This window comes from Gossypium arboreum, chromosome 6, assembly GCF_025698485.1.
Source record: "Gossypium arboreum isolate Shixiya-1 chromosome 6, ASM2569848v2, whole genome shotgun sequence".
NCBI classification, from domain to species: Eukaryota; Viridiplantae; Streptophyta; class Magnoliopsida; order Malvales; family Malvaceae; genus Gossypium; species Gossypium arboreum.
Window position 1 is genome coordinate 13,702,145 of NC_069075.1, and position 19,765 is coordinate 13,721,909.

Here is a 19,765-nt window from a genome sequence, read left to right on the forward strand (position 1 = left end):
TTTCAATAGTGCTAAAACAAATAATTTCATTTTCAAAATTTCATTTCGATTATTTACCCTATTAACAAAGCTCGAACTATGACAGATACGCGGATTTCCACCCAAACACACCAGAATATCCAACCCAAACACACCGAATATTGTAAATCCTTCATAACACACCGGTATAATATATCCTCCCAAACACACCAATAAGGCATTAAATGCCTATTCGGATAAACCAAGTATATAATAATGAAACATCTTCTCGGCGAACTACAATCTCTTCATCACATCACAAATCCAATGGCATGCCATTTGTATCGAATCTAGTCGGACAAGTTAATAGGGTATTATTTTACTTTTCTAATTTCAATTTCATTTACACAAGAATTTTCAATACTCATTCAATTCAAATATCTATTATCTTAATTCATATACAAATTAATTTTCACACAAGTGTATACTATCAACACCATACATTTGTCACAATTTATTTATTTTCAATCAATACACTTTTCAAATAATCACATATTCCATAATTCACTTATTCAATTCAATTTGATTCAATTTATATCACTTTCATTTTCACTCAATATTCATATCAATTTCACATACTTACCTCAAGTCTTATTTACCATACATAACAATTAAAATTTTAGCAATCAATAATAATTAAAATTTGAATTATAGCAATACACAAGTAATTCTCCGTTTTAGTCCTCGATGACTTTCTCCTTTCCTTTCGATGCTGATGCTTCAGGTTCTTTGTTGGCTACAAAAATAATAGTAATTTACATTATTATTTACAGCACTAATTATAATAAATAATTAAATTTCTAAACAATTCCTACCTTATTCCCAATTTAATCCTAACTAAACTTAATTATTTTCTTAATCCAATTCACTCTCTTTTTCTATTCAAATTTAGTCTAAACTTATATTTAACTATAAAATTTCCAGCATATTTCCCTAATTTCAAAATTTCTTCAATTTAGTCCCTACAACATAAAACTTATAGCATAGTTTACAATTTAATCCCTTAATCAATTCTAACTTAGAATTCATTCAATTAAATCCCTAATTCCATAATTTTTCCAACATGAACCCTACTTGGAAACATATAAACTCTTGAACTATTAACTTAATTTCATCAAAATCTTGTTTCAAAGCTCCTAAAACATCAAAATTAAGAGAAAAGGACTTAATTGACTTATCTTTTAAAGCTTCAAACCTTAAAACCCTAGTTTTTCCTTTCCCTTTTCTTTCTTTCTTTTTCTTTCCCTGTTTCGAAATGCTTCTGTTCTGTTTCTTCTTTGTTTCTTTTGTCTTTCTTTTTATTCTTTTATTATTTCATTTATTTTACTTATTTATTTTATCATTTAACTAATATATATTATTATTAATTTAATAACAATATAATTAACACATTTGTATACATGTATCTTTGTACATTTGTACACTATTATTACCATCCATTTGTCTTTCTTTTATTTATTTAACAAATAAAAATCTTATAATATTAATATTTAATTAATAAATATCTTTAACTTAAAATTTAAGTAAATACATAATTATAATACAAATGTATATATTCATATTATTACAAATGTCATCATTTAATTTGTTTTTCATACCAAAAATCTTATAATTTAATTATTTAATTAACAAATATCTTTATACTTAAATTATAAATAATTAAATATTTAAATTACAAATGTACCAATATAATTTTTACACATGTATATTTTATTACCATACATTTATCAACTATTTAATTTATTTAAAACATAATATCCATTAAATAATCATAATAATTATAAAACCATAATAATAGTTTTATATAAAACCATGATAATAATTAAATATATTTAATACATATATTTAAGAAAAATCTTGATTTTTTTTCATTTACCCTCAATTTGTGTAAATGGCTTAATTGCCATTTTGATCCTTTTTATTTTCTATTACTTTAGAATTAAACTTTTACCTCTTATTCAATTTAGTTCTTTTTTACTAATTACTCTAAATTAAGCTAAATTCACCTAATTAAAACCTAATTAGACACACCACTAAGCTCATAAATATTTTTAATAATTATTTTCGAACTTATTTCACTAAGACGGAAGCCCTATAACTCACTTTTCCGGTGCCCGTGAATTTCAGGTCATTATATTTTTCACGTTAAATTTGTGTGTTTAATTTCTCAATTTCTTCTGATATTTTTACTTGTTCGTTGCTTAATCGGGTTGATCCCTAACAACCTTCATTGATAGGTTAAATATCCTTCAAATAATCAAGACATCCTATTTAAATCATTCAATCAATTGACAATACTCAAATATCGAAATTGTCACTTAACAACTCCAATGCTATGGAACCGGTCTTTGGTTCCACTGAAAGGTAACCATTCATAGTACTATACATGCCAGCAGCTATAGGTGAGATGGCTAGTCCTGGGCTTTAACCCATACAAGTTCAGTAGTGAGAATGATGAAGAAATGGCCATTACAGATGGAATGATTGCCTAGCATGGAAAATAGCCAAGTGTTGCCATTGGTCTCCAAGCATGTCAAATTTCATGGGATAGTGGTCAACACTTTTAGGAAGCCATATATGGCGGCATGAGGAGATGAAACTGTAAATTACAACTTTTCCCCCTTATTGTTCCACATTTGGCTCTTGCTGTAAAAGATCTCATTAGATTTCTAAGAAACAATTTGTATGGACAAATTTTATATTGACTGTACAAAATTAAGGGAGCAAAGATAAAGAAATTTGTTAGTAGAAGTAGTAAGATCGTTTATGAAGATGATCAGCTGTCTGGTATTTTACTTTGCCATGTTCTGCAATGAAATTTTTGTACCAAGTTGCTGAAAACTTGGGGGTTCGCTTCAGTGTCTTGAAGTCAACATGGTGAAGTCCGAATCTTCTTGTGAACCCATATTCCCATTCGAAGTTGTCTAGCAAAGACCAGGCAAAGTAGCCCCTAACATCTGCTCCTTTCCTGAAGGCATTCAATGGCAGACACAAACTCATCAGTTACACTCTCACAATTAAAGAATCAGAGAAGTATTTTAGAACTTGCAAAATAGGCGAGAAACATAAGCAATGTAAAAGATGGTTTGTCCTTTGTTTGTTATTTGCTTTTCACCTGATTGCTGTTGACAGGGAATCCAAGTATCCAGCCATGTACTTGGCTCGGTTGACGTCTTGTAAGGAATCTTCAATGGTGGAATTTGCTTTGGTCACCTCACCGTATCCTACATCAAACAAAATTTAATTATGAATGTGGAAAAATGCTTTGCAATGAACCTTAAACGAAACTTTTTGTCTCTTTTTACCATTTTCTGTAATAATCATTGGGGTGTTGTTGAATCTCTTTTTAACATAGGTTATGATCTTCTCCATTCCTCCAGGGTAAACATACAACCAGTCCACATCAGTCTGCATAGCAAAAAGATTTAGCTTCTGGTTTAAGTTGCCAAGCAAGTAAAAACCATAAAGTCCTTTTACTTTAAATAAAGATTTGGAGTCAAATTACATTTTGTTCTCTCTACTCAAAAAATGAGACAAATTAGTCCTTGTACTTTAAATAAAAAGGTAAATTGGTCTTTTCTCTTAAAAAATTCAGTCATTTATATTGTTAAAAATTGGCATAGCTGATAGAATAATCAAACAGTGACACATAGCATGTCATGAGTACCTCATCTTGACATACTGGGACTAGTTTTTAACAACAAAAATAGATGAAATCTTTAATAGGAGGACCAATTTACTCTTTGAATTAATGTACAAAGACTAATTTACCCATTTTCTGAGTAGTTTATTATACTTTTACTCCAAGCAAGTATCTCATGACCAACCGACCGGATCATGTAAACAATTCAATATTGTTGTCTTTAGACACCCACATGTTTTCAAAGTTTTGTTACCCAAAACTACACCACTCCAGGTTTGAATCCAAGAACTCCTGCATATAGGAGTCGTTACCGAAACTCTTGTACCATTTGAACAATGATGAGAGACATATGGATGTCCAAAGAAGACAATAACAGATTGTGGCCATGACAAGTTGCGGAAAATGAGAGTACTTGATTGGTCAGCCGGTTATGACATTTCAACAGGCAAAAGGATATGGATACATACAGGTTCTCCAATAGGGATGCCGTTCTTTTGGTAACTTTGTGCCCATAACCCTTCAGTCTTTGAGGTTCCTGTTCCTGGTTCACACGCAGTGAACATACAATCCTGGACATAATAACTTGAATAATGGTTGATTCCAATGAAATCCAACCCTTTCTTCAACATTTCCTTCTCCGTTTGCGAAAATTCAGGCAAAATAGATCCTAATATGCTTTGCATTTCAGGAGGATATCTTCCGAAAACAATCGGGTCTAGAAACCTTAAAGTTACAGTTACACCAGAATCTTTAAGATATCAATTGGAAACATATAGAAAAGTTGAAGTAGAGAAGGGTTTATAAGAAGAAATATACCAATTAGTAGTGAAGCATTGAGCTCTTTCTTCTGCTAGCTTGCCAGCCATGGAGCTGCTGATGGGTTCAAACCATGCTGCATTGATAATGATTCCAATGCTGCCTCCTTGCTTTGCCTAAACATTCATCGCTCTAAGTAAGAAATATGTCCTTAAACCTTCTAAATCTACATTAAGCCAATGGCATTTAGATTTTATAATGTCACTGATACCTGGTATTTTGATCTGTAAATATGAACAGCGGCTGCATGTGATAAAATAATGTTGTGAGCTGCTATGAAAGGCTCCTTCTCTGAATCTCCATTGGTACAATTTCCAAATGGAAAGGAGCATCGTGATGGTGGAAAATTCCCTTCTCGATACCCAAACTTGACTTGGAAATTGGGTTCATTGAAAGTGACCCAATACTTCACCCTATCCCCAAAAGACTTGAAGCAAATGTCTGCAAAGTATGCAAAATCCACTCTGGAAATGAAAGATCAATGCCATTAGTGAGCTCGCCAATGGTGTGCATAAACTACCATTTCATTTGAAAACAAGAAACAGGATAATTGTACTGTGATTCAGGACTCAGCCAACTTCCATATCTGTCCTCAATTTCTTGGGGAAGATCAATGTGTGTCAAAGTTACAAATGGTTTAATCCCTGTAGAAAAAGGCCAAATCTGCAATTATTTATGCAATGTTTTGAAGAGAAGTCATTCAAGAAATGCCAAAATATAGAAAAATAAACCTTTGAGTAGGAGAGCATCAATTAGATTGTTGTAGAAATCGATGCCTGCTACATTGACATTTCCAAATCTCCCCTCTGTCAGGAATTTGGAGAACATATTAGTGAAGAATAGATATTCCAATATTGATAACTCTTGGTTTAAACATCAAATATCCTGTCATTCAAAGGCTTTCTTGGTAAAATTCTTGCCCAAGAAATAGAGAATCGATAGCTGTTGACCCCCAGTGATACCATTAGATCAATGTCTTCCTATATCAAATTAAAATCTCTTAATTAGTTCCAAAAAAAAAAAGTAAAAATTTCAATTACTTATTTTTTCCCTAATTGGTTTGTAATTTATCATCATCATCATCAAATTCTATGTTATCCTTAAATGAATCAATTTAGTGTGTTTTTTTTGAATTATAGTGTTTAATAGAATTAATATTTTAAAAGTTTTTATGGTTATGCAATTTAAATATTTTATTGTCAATTTTCAATAATAAATGTTAACTTTATTAAACTTTTAGTATTCTTTAGTAGCAGAGGATCAATTTGAATCAATTTCTATAATACAAGTATCATATAGATACTTTCATATAGGTTTTAACTTTTTCTGTAGTCCCTCCTTAACTCATAAATAAGAGGATAATGCACTTCAGCACACTTGAACCTATATCCTTCTACATTAACAACAATGCCCATAGAGGTGTAAATGAACAAAACGTTCGATGAACTATTTGTAAAACGTTTGTTTATGTTCATTTATTAAACTAAATAAACGGGTATCAACAAAATTTTTATGTTCATTTAATAAATGAACGAACACGAACAAAGGTGTGTTCGGTTGTTTATGTTCACGAACAAGCTCGTTTATTGGCTCGCTTATAAACTCATTTATTGACTCGTTTATTTATTAATGATATTTTCTTATAAAAATTTAATTATTATATATTAATAAAATTATCTTAAAACTCATTTATTGTTCTGTTAGTATATATTAATAAATTTATCTTGGTTTTATTTGTTTTCATTTATAATATAATTATTAATATTTATATTTGACTGTTTTATATCTAAATAATATATGTGTGTGTATGTATTTATGTATTTATTGTTTGTTTGTTTATTATTTATTAACATTATTAGTGAAAATGTTCAATTATATGTTTGTGAACATGTTCAATTAAGTTAAATAAGCATGTTTGTGAACATTAAACAAATGGACATGAATGCACATAATTTTAAATAAACGAACATGAAAAAAAATTTGAAATTCTTAACGAACACAAACTGAATACGAACAAGCTTAAAAATAAATAAACGAACATGAACATAAGTTTGTTCGTTCAAGCTCGATTCATTTACAGCTCTAAATATACATACCAATTGAGTTAAGATTCAATCGACAAAGAAATGTATAATTATTAAATGAGCTAAGACAGTAAACAATAGAACTTTTTGCTATCTAAATATGTTATAGCTATATTGTGGACATTAGAAAAGCATTATAATTAAACGTTACTGATTACATAATACATAATATTTAATTTTCAATAATATAAAAATATCAAAAATAATTTGTTTCTATTTACAAATATTATAAATTATTTTTGTGATTAAATATCTAAAAGAATTATAATCTAAGAAATCAAAATGTCATTAAAATAATAAAATATGTATAAAATTATTTAATATTATAAAAGAAAACATAAAATTATATTAATTTATAAAAAATCTAATTTGTACTCTATATATTAATAATTTTAATTTTTTAATATATCTTTTGTTATGAACATAGGATGAAAAATATTACTAACAAAAAACTACCACAAATATTTCCATTTGATTAATTAAAAAAAGTAACAATGATATATAATTAAAAGTGTTATAAAATTGGTTGCATTAAATTACAAAATATTACTTAGACTAAATTATTTTATTTTTTGGAGAAATATAATTTTACATTTTTTTAATGGTGATGTGAAGATAACAAATGTTAAGTACTAAATGTAATTTTATGATATTTAAAAAGAATGCTTTAATTCATATTTAACTCCCATTTTCTTAGTGCCAAAAAAAAAAACCTATTTAAATTATCATTTTATCCTAATTTATATACAAATATTCAGTGTCGACTAATAAATACATGTAAGGTAACACATGATATCATCTACTTTGGAAAATGTGACAACGATGGTTTCAATACTACGGTAAGAAAACAAGTATAATTTAGAGGTTAAATGGGGAATAAAGCCTATAATTTTAAAAGGTAAATTACATTACTGATTATCCAATTATGAATTGTTTTTTTTATCTAATTATAAAATTTTTAAAATCGTCGCTTAATTAATTAAGATTATCTCTTTTTTTATCATTTTCTTTAATCAAATTGAAAAACCTTTTTCCAATTTATTTGATTTTTCTGGTTTAATCGATTTTCATGTTCGATTTAATTGGTTAATTTAATTGATTTTCAGTTTTAATATTTTAAACCGAATAAAACATTTAAGGCCATAGTCCATAAAACTATAAGCTTATATTTCATTTATATACCTAAACCCAAATACCCATTAAAACTTAACACTTTTAAAAGTCAGAACCGATTTAAAACCCAATACACTTTAATATTCCTTTTATTTTTATCATTTAATATATTAAAAAACGCAAATTAATATTAAGAACGATAGAAGACTTGGGAATTGTATGTTGGCCATGCAAGAAAATAAATATTTTTGAGTTCATTAAAATTTATTTGATTTAATTTTTAATATTTTGTATGAATTTGAAATAAAAATAAAATTAAAAGTAATACAATATAATAATTTGAAGAAAGAAGAAAATTATTTGAAAAAATTATAACTACCTCAATTAGATTTTTTTACAATTAAGAAAAAAAACAAAATTGAAAACTTTTAATTCGGTTTATTCGATTTTACTCATTAGGGTGGTTCGATTTATTCGGCTTACATGGATAATTCAATTTATTTGATTTTTGGTGTAAAAAAATCAAACCATTTGAACTGATTGAAATTATACCTCTACCTTTAAATGTTTGACGAAAGGGTGATATGGTAGTTAAAAAATATATAATAATAAAAATACATAAAATTAGTCATTTTATCGATTTTTGAACCACTATATTACCTTCGAGTTAAACACTTAACGGCACTAAATGGAAATGGATAACAAATCTAGTTTAGTTAAGTGACAGAAAAAAAAAAAAAAAAACAGACGCATAGTTGGGTGACCTATGGAGAAATTTACCCTTTTAAAAGAATTGAGGGGTGAACCTCAGCTAATTGGAAAAGAACGAAACGCGGTGCAGAAGGCTACATGGATGTGAAGTAAGCTTACCAAATAGCGATGATAATGATCCACTGCTACGTCTCCATTGCTTCCGTCAATGACCTTTCCTGCAATAAATTATTTGTTGTTGAATATGGGGATATCATTTTAAACAAAAAGCAAGTTTGAAGGAATTCGATGTTGAATTATGACCTGGTCTGTGGGTTTAAACATCCCAATTGTTCAAACCTTTCCCATCACTCAAGTAACCACCTTCATACTGCCCAAAATGAACAGACCATTCATTACATCTGCTTGTTTTCAATAGGATAAAAAAATTGAAAGAATGGTGGTGAAGCAAACCTCGTAAGCAGAGGAGGCCGTTCCAAAGAGAAAGTTCGGAGGAAATGAAGATGGATTGTTATTATTACCATTACCCAAGCTTTGTTTCAGCGTTAACAGCTCCGGTGAAACCGGAAGTGGCAATAACACGAACATCTGGAAGGCAAAGAAAAGAATGCAAAGCGTGGAGAATCCAATATACCAAATCTGCTGCTATGACCAAACACAAGAGATGCAGGATATGGAGAAGAGAAGATGAAAATGTTGGTTGCATGCCGTCCTTGACCATGACAAATAAATAATGGAGTTTGTACCGTATACCAACTGGAGGGTTGAATTGTAAAAGTATTATAATGTTTGATCTTTCATTGATTAACCAACTAATTTTAAATTAAAGAAAGGTTTTAAAATTCCGAACTCTGAATTCATCAACATTGAATCTATCTTCTTGATGATTTAATTTGGTTGTATGAACAGTGTAGCCAAACAAAGTTTCAAGACCCACAAATCATAAAAATATTATTCAAAAGGTTTTTTTTTTTTTTTTTAAATTTGGCTTTCGAATTATGTAGTTTTTTCGTTTTGGTATTTAAACTTTTTTTATTTCAAATTGGTACTTTAACTGTCATTCTGTTACCCAGTTCAATCATTTTCTTAACAATGTTAAAAAAAAAATTACCACATGACATCAATTAGAATGAGTCGCGTGACACCTTTCAACCAATTAGAATGTGCCATATAGTACTTATATTTATTTAAAATAAAAGCATTTACCCACCATTGACAAGATGTTGCCGACCTTGATTGTCCATGTCAAGGGCAAAGCCAGAAAAATAATTTAGGAAGGACCAAAATTAAATTATAATTTTTATGATAGTGAAAAATATAATTTTACCATTTTAATAGCCTATATCTTTATAATTTTTAAAATATTAAATTAAAATTTTATCATTTTTAGGTGCGCCACCCCTAGCTACGCCCCTGGTCCACGTGGCGCTACTAGAACATGACACATCAAAATATTATTTAAAAATTAAAAATTCTAAATTCTAAAAATGCAAAAATAATAGATATATTTTGAAAATTTTAAAAACTCTAAAGTCATTCTTTAAACAATTTATGATATATTTTAAATTTTTATATAATATTATATATTTATATTTATATATTCTAGAATTTTTTACCTTTTAATTTTTTGAATTATTTATATATTATTTATGATTTTATTTAATTTCTAATCAATATTATATATAATATTAATAAACAAACCAAAGTACCATATGGCACATTCTTATTGGTTGAAAGGTGTCAGGTGACAACTGATTTTTTTAACACCGTTTAAAAAAAAAGTTGAAGAAGATAACAGAATAATAGTTTATGTATTAATCTAGGACAAAAATAATTTAAATACATAATTGGGAAAATATGCCTAATTCGAGGCTTAATAATATATGATTTCTTGAGAATGTACTATAGAGGCCTCTATATTAAGAATCGAATTGTATTTTTCTCCGTTTTCAAAAATAAGTAAATTAATTTTGTATGTTAAATTAAAGAGTAAATTAGACATGATATTAAAAATTTAATCTATTTTTATAGTTTAAAATTAATTTTTATACGTTAATATGAGATATCGTAAAATGTTAAATATAACTTTAAATATAATTTTATTGTGAACCAAGTTAATTTTAATAATAAAAGAGATAAAAATTTTAAGTCGAAAAAGTAATTTACTATTTAATTTTATGTGTAATAACTATTTTGTTATTATTTTAAAATAAAAAGACAAAAGAGAATCGCACTCCTACGTAACTCGACCATACTTTACTAATTTCTTGCTAAAAAAATATAGGATTACCCCAACAATACTGGAGAAAAATTTATAGGGCGGTTTTGGACATATTGGCTGACAAATTTGGCGTTTTCCTCAAGGTCTGAACCCAACAGTAAATTCAGGATCCCATTAACCACAATAGATTCATCCCTCATATATTTGTTACCATGTAACAGCAGATTTTTTCTTGGGGGCTTCAACATAAGTTAAAATATATTTTAAGTTCCCTTTTTTCTTTAAATGTTCGCTTTGACTTGTATTTTAGAAATTTCAAAATTTAAATTTTAAGTCTATTTGTTATTATATTTGAAATTTATCTGTTAAATTTATTAATGTTTGAAATTAAAAAAGACTCATTTAGTGAATATGTTACAGAAAAATAACATTATAATGAATTTAAATTTAATAGAAAAATTTTAATAGTGTTCACACTTGAATTTTTTTAAATTTAAAAATAGAGAGATTAAATTCATTAATATAAAAGTGGAGAATTAGATTTTAAATGTACAAAGAGTACAAAATTTAAATATATTTAGAATATAAAATAAAATATTATTTTTTATTTTTATTTAAAGTATATTATATATTTATTACTAGTTTGTATATTACGAGTTTATAATAAAATGTTTTATTGTGAATAAAATAGAAACAAATTAAGGTGAGTGTAATTGTCTGTATATTTTGTTTATTGGTTATACTAATTAAATAAAATTTATAAAAAGAGTATTGTGAATTTTATTGTCAACATCACTTCATGTCTTATATTATTATATATCACATATAAATCATATAATAAATAATTAGTGTTTTATTTTAGTTTAAATTCTTAAATATAGATTTAGAAGTGAAAATACAATTGAATAAAGAGATTTGTATTTTCTTCTTTAAAAAGAAAAAGAATTCTCGAAATTATTCTTTTTTTTTTAAAAAAAGGTCGACTTTTTATTTTGAAAATGAAAACGGGAGTCGCCACCAATCTTTTTTTTTTATGAGGTGTGATCGGGTCACCTTATGATTGATCGTTTTAATAAAACATCTTGATTTACTAAAACAATAATTTTGGTCTACGAAATTCGAGAAAATAGGTTCGGGAGTCGATGACGCACGAGGAAGGATTAGTACCCTCGTAACGCCCAAAATTGGTACCTAAGTGATTAGTTAATGTTTTAACGTCGAAAGTTGAAAACCCAAAAAAATTTAAAATACGATCCTTTCCTTTTTATTAATGTTAAAAACGCTTGAATTGAAATGAAACGAACATCAAAGGCCCACTCGTCTCGTGATAAGAATATGCCACATCCTTTAAGTTAGGATGTGACATTTGAGTCCTCGAGAATAAGTTGGCCTTTAATTCATTAAAGACTTAGGTATTTTAAGTTTAGAAGGATGTTCGGTTGTTTAGATTTAATGAGAAAATCGAAACCCCGTAAGTTAGGGCACGACTTCACGAATTCCCAAAAAGATGAAACATTGTCTTACTTTTAAACTTTTGAATAATAGCGAATACAAAACCAAAACGATACGTGCTATTTAGTTGAAATATAATAAAATGGCATGTTATGGATAAAGGAAAAAAAATTAAACGCGACTTTTGAAGTGGTTTTAATGAAATATGATGGAATGATAATATACAACATGGAGTGATAATCTACGAATAAAATGTTACAATAATGAATCACAATGACATGAAAATGCAAATAAACGAATTATAATACACATAATGGCAATAATCACAACACGCGTTATTTTAATATCAATATTAGCAATCAAAGAAAATGAAACAAAATAATATATAAAACAATTCAAGTAAATAATTTATAAAAAGTTTGAAATAAATAATATATAATTTTTTTAAAATAAATAACACAAAAAAGGGTTCAAAATAAATAATAAATAATAAATAATAAATAAAATTAACATAAATAAAATACAAAACAGTTTGAAATAAATAATCTAAAGCAATTTAAAATAAATAATATATAAAGCATTTTTAAAGGAAATAATATGTAAAAAATCTAAAATAAATAATATATATGAAACAGTTTTAAAATAAAATAATGTATAAAGCAGTTCAAAATAAATAATATATGAAACAATTTAAAATAAATAATATCTAAAACAGTTTAATATAAATAATATATAAAAATTAAAATAAATAAAATAGTTTAAAATAAATAACATATAAAACTATTAAAATGAATAATAAAAATAAATAACAAATTAAAAAGGGTTACAATTCAACAGATTAGGGATTAAATTAGAATAGAAATGAAATTTAAAAGTAAAAATTATAACAGAATAAATAAATGAGGACTAAAATAAAAAAAAACGCGAAAAGGCAGAGGACCAAATGACAAAATAACCAATTCCTGGACACGTGTCCATTTTTCAAAGCGTCAGTGGGTCAGGGACTCAGTTGAAACGCGCTGTAAATTCTAGGGTTAAATTTATAAAATAAATAAATAAGCAAAAAGGACTAAATTAGAATAGCCCAAAAAGCAGGAGGACCAGGGGGATAAATATCCCAAAAGGCGAAAACACGCGGATCCCCCTTGGAGAGGGTCGGGTAGCACGCAGATAGGCCCTAAATAGCGTCGTTTTGGTGCCTGGGTCCATAGCTCAAAATGACGTCGTTTTGCTTCTTTATTTAAATCAATTTTTTTTTAAAATTCATTTTCACTCTTCTTTCTCAAAAAAAAAAAACCAAAAAACTCTCTTAACTCTCTCCCTCCCCTCCAAGTCCGGTTGAACTCTGGTCGTTACTTCGACGCCGGACCACCGTGGTTGCTGGTAGTAGTCGTGACGGTGCTGTCGTCATGATGGTGAAAAATAAAAAATCCTATTTTTTGAGGTTTTTCTACTTCTCGGCTTGTTTTTGCACCAACTGTCCTTGGAGATGGTCACCTCGGCCACCCACGGTGGCTCAAACGCAAGAAAGGTGAGATCCTATTTTCCTTTTTTGTTTTTTTTTAAAAATAAAAATAAAAATAAAATGCACAAAAAAAAAAAACAAAAGATGTAGAATAAAAAAGAGACCTTTGCAAAATTTTGTTTTCGATTCTCTATTGTCTGTAAAAAAAATACATTGGTTCTTCATGGATTTTATAGCCGAAAAAGAAAGAAAAAAGAAAAATACAAAGTTTTTGCTATTGTTTTCTTTGCTTGCTATATCTTGTTGTTGTCCTTTTTTTTGGTCCTTTTTTGCAGGTGGAAGAGGCCAACTGTGTATAGAGGCCGACGTGGAGGCGGAGGCGGCGGCTAGTAGCAGCTACAATTTTTTTTGTTCATTTGCTAAAAATTTGGCTTAGTTTTGGGCCATTCAGGCTTGTATTTTTTGTGTTAGGGTTTTTGCATTTTGGGTTATATTGGGTTTGTAAATTGGACTTATAAATGGACTTTGATAAATTGGACTTATTTAATTTATTTGAATTTGGTTTTATTTTTGTTTTTGGTTTGTGTATGGTTTGGGCCCCGGTCAAATTGGGCTTTATACAGCTGCCCCTCTTTGCTCGTTGTCGTGTAACGAGAATGGAGCAAAGACTTTTAAGAAATACGATCTTGCCCGGTATCGTCAAGCCTCAATTTGTCTGGTACTCATTTTTTCAAGTAGCCTCATTTCAGTCCACCGCATTTTGTTGCTTTGATCCACTCCACCGCCCCTTTAGAGAGGTAGGACTTTGTAGTTCCAATTTACTGTAACTTCAGAGGTATAGGATTCGTCGTTTTAATCTGCTTCACTATAACTTCAGGGACATAGGATTAGTAGTTTCAATCTACTCCACTGCGATTTCAAGGGGATGGGATTTGTTGTCTTCAATCTGCTCTGCTACAATTTTAGGGAGATAAGGCTGGTGGCTTCAATCTGTTCCACTGCAACTTCAAGAACATAAGATTCGTCATAATTCATAGCTTTAATATGTTCCACTGCAACGTCAGGGAAATAAGATTTGCTGTCTTCAGTCTGCTCCGTTGCAACTTTAGGGAGATAAGGCTGGTGGCTTCAATCTGCTCCACTACAACTTCCAAGAAGATAAGATCTGCCATAATTTGTAGCTTCAATCTGTTCCACAGTAACTTCAGAGAAATAAGATTCGCTGTCTTTAGTCTACTCTATTGCAACTTCAGGGAGATAAGGCTGGTAGCTTCAATCTGCTTCACTGTAACTTCAAGAAGGTAAGATTCGCCATAATTTTTAGTTTCAATCTGTTCCACTGCAACTTCAGGGAAATAAGATTCGCTGTCTTCAGTTTGTTCCGCTGCAACTTCAGGGAGATAAGGTTGGTGGCTTCAATCTGCTCCACTACAACTTCCAAGAAGATAAGATCTGCCATAATTTTTAGCTTCAATCTGTTCCATAACAACTTCAGAGAAATAAGATTCGCTGTCTTCAGTCTACTCTACTGCAACTTCAGGGAGATAAGGCTGGTGGCTTCAATCTGCTTCACTGTAACTTCAAGAAGATAAGATTCGCCATAATTTGTAGTTTCAATCTGTTCCAGTGTAACTTCAGGGAAATAAGATTCGCTGTCTTCAGTCTGCTCCGCTGCAACTTCAGGAAGATAAGATCCACCATAATTTGTAGCTTCAATCTATTCTACTGCAACTTCAGGGAAATAAGATTCACTGTCTTTGATCTGCTCCACTGCAACTTCAAGAAGATAAGATCTACAACTTCAATCTGCTCCACTGCTATTTTAAGGAGATGAGATTTGTGGATTCATCGATCTTGCTCCACCGTCCTCTGGGGGACATGACTAGTAGAATCGATTTCATGGGCCTATGCTTATACCAAATGATTGGGATGTCATGATCAAAGTGAATCAAATGCTCCTAATTGGATGTGTATGAATGATATTTGCATAAATGCAGAATGTCATTTTAAGGGAATGATCCCTTACTAATGCTTAGGTTATCATTGCTCGTTGTTCATCAAGGTCGTATAACTGACACAATGCCTTGTTTTTATTGTTCAGCTGATATATTTGACAGAAAATCCAAAAAAATAGTCACACTTTAAATTCTTATTTCTCAAATATTTCCAACTTTTAGACTTGGTGAGTTCTAAATGATAGTCCTGTTTTAGATTCTTGTACTATTTAGAAGCTTCCAGAGTAATTTACAGAACTCCTTTTGTGAAAGTATTATTAGTCCATTAATCATTATTTCAATGCAAAATGCTTGAAAAAGATCATAATGATGGACAAGAAGGAAATTGATTGAGAGCGTAGCTCGAGACGAATAAGTTAATCAAAGATGGCAAATACAATAAGAAAGAAATTGATTGAGAGCATAGCTCGAAACGAATAAATTAATCAAAGATAGCAAACTTTGCTAAAATTCAAAATGAGTAAGATGAAAATAGGTGCCCCAAATATTGCATCATGAGCTTCTCTGCACAAACTTCTTGAGGGCCATTTTGAGCTTGAGATGTGTTTAGGAGACCTAGAGTACTTTATTAATGCCTCAAGATGTAAAGTTCCTCCTCCTTGTTAATTCTGAGAGGATAAGACTTTCACATGCCCTATCTTCGATCAAAAGTTAAGTTACCCTTTTTCGTATTTTCAACTCAAAACACATTTGGTCTTAAGGCGCCCTTTGCGGGTTTTTTCCCTGGCCTCTCCAATTTTTTCTCTGTCCTCTTTTTTTTTAAGGTGAAATACCTATTGACTAAATGCCCATTCTTTGGTCAAAATTTGAGTTGCCCTTTTTGGGTTTTCAACTCAAAACTCCTTTGGTCTCAAGACTGCCTTTGCGGGTTTTGGCCTTGGCCTCTCTTTTTTCTTTTCTTTTTTGTTTTTGTTTTTTGTTTTTGTTTTTGTTTTTTTATTTTTTCTTTTTTTTAAAGTGAAATATTTTTTGATTGAATCGAAATTCACAGGATTAGACATGTTCTTTCCATCCATTTTGGTCAACATTGACGCTCCTCTAGAGAAGGCCTTCTTTACAACATAAGGTCTCTCTTAGTTTGACGTCCACTTTCCTCTGAAGTCCTTTTGTATAGGAGGGATCTTCTTCAATACCAAGTCCCTCTCATGAAATTTTTTAGGGCAAGCCTTATTGTTGTAAGCTTACATAATTTGTTTTTGGTACATTTGACCATGACAGCTAGCTTTCAACTTTTTCTCTTAGCTCAAATTCGGCTGATCATATCAACATTGGATCTATTCAGCTTCACCTAACTTCAGCTATGACAAAACTCAGAAGGAAGACATCTCGACTTCAATGGACAAAGCCACCTCTATTCCATAGATTAATGAGAAAGGTGTTGCCTCGGTGGAGGTCTAGACAGACGTACAATAGGCATAGATGGTAAATGATAACTTCTCATGCCAATCTTTACAAGTCTTAGTCATTTTCCCTATCATCTTTTTTTTTTTGCTGCACTTTCATTTTGGGGCTATATGGTATTTAATCTTGAACAGAATGCAAACTTCTGATATCGTGCTGTTGTTCAAACTTAGTGTATTGTAATATATGATCCTCTTTGGCACTCCATACCGACATATGATTTCTTCTTTTCTCTTCTCTTTTTTTTTTGATTTTGATGACTGTCGATTTTATGACATTAGCACCTGAAGCAACTTCCACCCACCTAGTGAAGTAATTGATAACCATAAAGATGAAGTGATGCTTGCTAGAAACTTTTGGAGAGATCGGCCCACTAATATCCATGCCCCACATAAAAAAAGTCCATGGAGAAGTTATGCCATGAAGGAGGCACATGAATCTTATCTCCATAAATTTGGCACTTATGGTGTTTCTTGGCATAACTGATACAATCCCTTTGCATGGTGGACCAGTCGTACCCGAATCTCACGATTTACCTGGCCATTGTAAAATCATTAGCATGAATCCCTCAGATGCCTTTATGGATTTTTTCCAAGATTTTTTTAGCCTCAACAGTGTCCACACATCTTAGTAGCCCAAGCATATCTTGATGCAAATACATCTTTGAATTTATGGGATAACTCAATGACGTTTCGCTTTGTCTTTGTGGTGATACAGGCTCCAATCTTCACCTCTTTCTTATCTCCTAGGCTCACAGTGTCCACTGACTCTTTGTAAGGTAGGATCTATTTTTCATCTTGTTCTATCATTCTTAACAAATCAGGAGATAGGTTACAATCTCTGTCATCTTCAAAGTCCTGAGATCTCTCTAGACACATATCTCGCTCAAAAGAAAATTCTGGGTCAGGCGTCACTCATATCGTTGATGCTTGGAGACCTGTTGTAGGTACGAAGGAATATTCTAAAGAATAAATGAATCTAAGAATAGTTATTAATGAGTATGAATGAAATGAAACAATGAAAGAATATTTACTCAAAGTGCGACACAAAAATGTATTTTTCATTGTAAATAAAGATGTTAGACATGAACCTATTTCACAAAAGGATTCTTATTGCTTCTAAGCTTAAAGAAACAAGCATTTTTTGAACATTACTCTGAATTAGCTCTAAAAATTACAGGAATCTCTTCCGCAATCCAATTGTTCAGAACACTTCCAAGCTCATAAGGGTAAATGCTTGATAAATTTTCTCTTCCAATTCCTTCTTCGGATATAGCATTGGTGCTTCAATTTTCGAACATTCCTTCCAGTCCTTTAGTATATTCAAAAAATTCTAATTCCTTATTATCCATCAGGCTTTGCACCAAGGCTCTGAATTCATTACACTTTTGAATCTCGTGACCCTTTTCATCATGGAACTCACAGTAGTTCCTTGCTTTTCCTGGTTTTTCCCCTGAATCTCGTGTGATTAATCCTCATTCTACTATTTTCTTCCAAACCTCCCTTAGCGGGGTTTTTACTTCTGTTACATCTGTCTTGATTCTCTTCCCTGCACTCTTGATTATCGCGTTTACCCTTTTGTCAGAATGGTTGGGTAACGGATTTTTTGCACCAGATTGATTATCGAATTTCACAATACCTATTTTGATGAGTCTTTTGATTATATTTTTTAAAGTGGTGCAATTCTTGATCGAATGTCCTGTGATCTCTGCGTGGTACTCACATTGGGCGTTCGTGTCGTACCATTTGGGATATGGGGGCTGCATAGGTTTTAGGTAGAAAGGGGATACTATATGTGCATCAAACAAACTTCGGTATAACTCCCTATACGTGATTGGTATGGGGTGAACCGGAGTTTTACTGAGTTGGATTGGGTTCTTTCCTTAGAGGATTTGATGTCTAGTAGTTGTTGTCCTTGGTTGGCTTAAGGTAATCGACTTTGAATAGCCCTTGTTATACATACGCGTTTGGTTGTGCTTGGGTGTTTGTTAGGGTAAAGCCTGGAGGATAAGCAGTGTCCTCGTTATCTTCCCTAACATTGACCATATGACTCTTTCCTTTTTCTAACCCTCCAGTTAGCAACTGGTTTAACTGGCTCATCATGTTTCTTTGGAATTCTAGCATTTGATCCCTCATATCTTGTTGAATTTTGGCCAATTGCTCTTGCATCTGTATTTGCATTTACTCTAATCTCTTCAACCTTTGGTCCATTGCTTCAGTTTTTCCTCGTGTATTGTAACAATGTTCTAGGGCAACTGCCATGATTTTAGGGTCTTTTGTGAGTTTTATTGCATATGATACAATGCAATGCTAATGCATGAAATCAATGCAAAAAAGAGGCGTCGACTCTGATTCAATTCCATTTAGAATAACTTTACTAGAAAATAAAATTCTTTACATAAAACAAATTACATATACAACATTGCCCTAATATTTAAAGTGAAGACATTGATCCTTTTCTTCACATCCGGATGTTAAGATCAGATCTTGCGGATTTCCAATGGATGCCTCTACTAGCTTCTTTTTGCTTGATCCGGGCAATGACCTATTGCTCACTCATCCCTGTGATACTTGTTAGCTTCGTTAACGACTTCTCGAATAATCTTTGTCGACTTGAATTCTCGGGCAATGAAGCAAAGTCGTGTACTCCTCCGTCAGACTATCACCATTCTCTCGTTGTATTCTCGGACCATATTCGGATGGCTGCATTATCCTCCACTTTATCAAGAAATCCGTTTTCCATGACAAACTCTCTATTTAGCAATTGAACGTGAAGAAAACAAAACAAAAGAAAACACGTCAATACAAAAACATAAATAACAAATAG

The 19,765-nt window shown here is 30.6% G+C and overlaps 1 pseudogene; it reads right to left on the bottom strand.

The window, feature by feature from the left end:
• Positions 1-2,288: 2,288 nt before the first annotated feature.
• On the bottom strand, positions 2,289-9,372 carry LOC108485339 (beta-glucosidase 46-like; annotated as a pseudogene).
• Between the last annotated feature and the right edge of the window lie 10,393 nt (positions 9,373-19,765).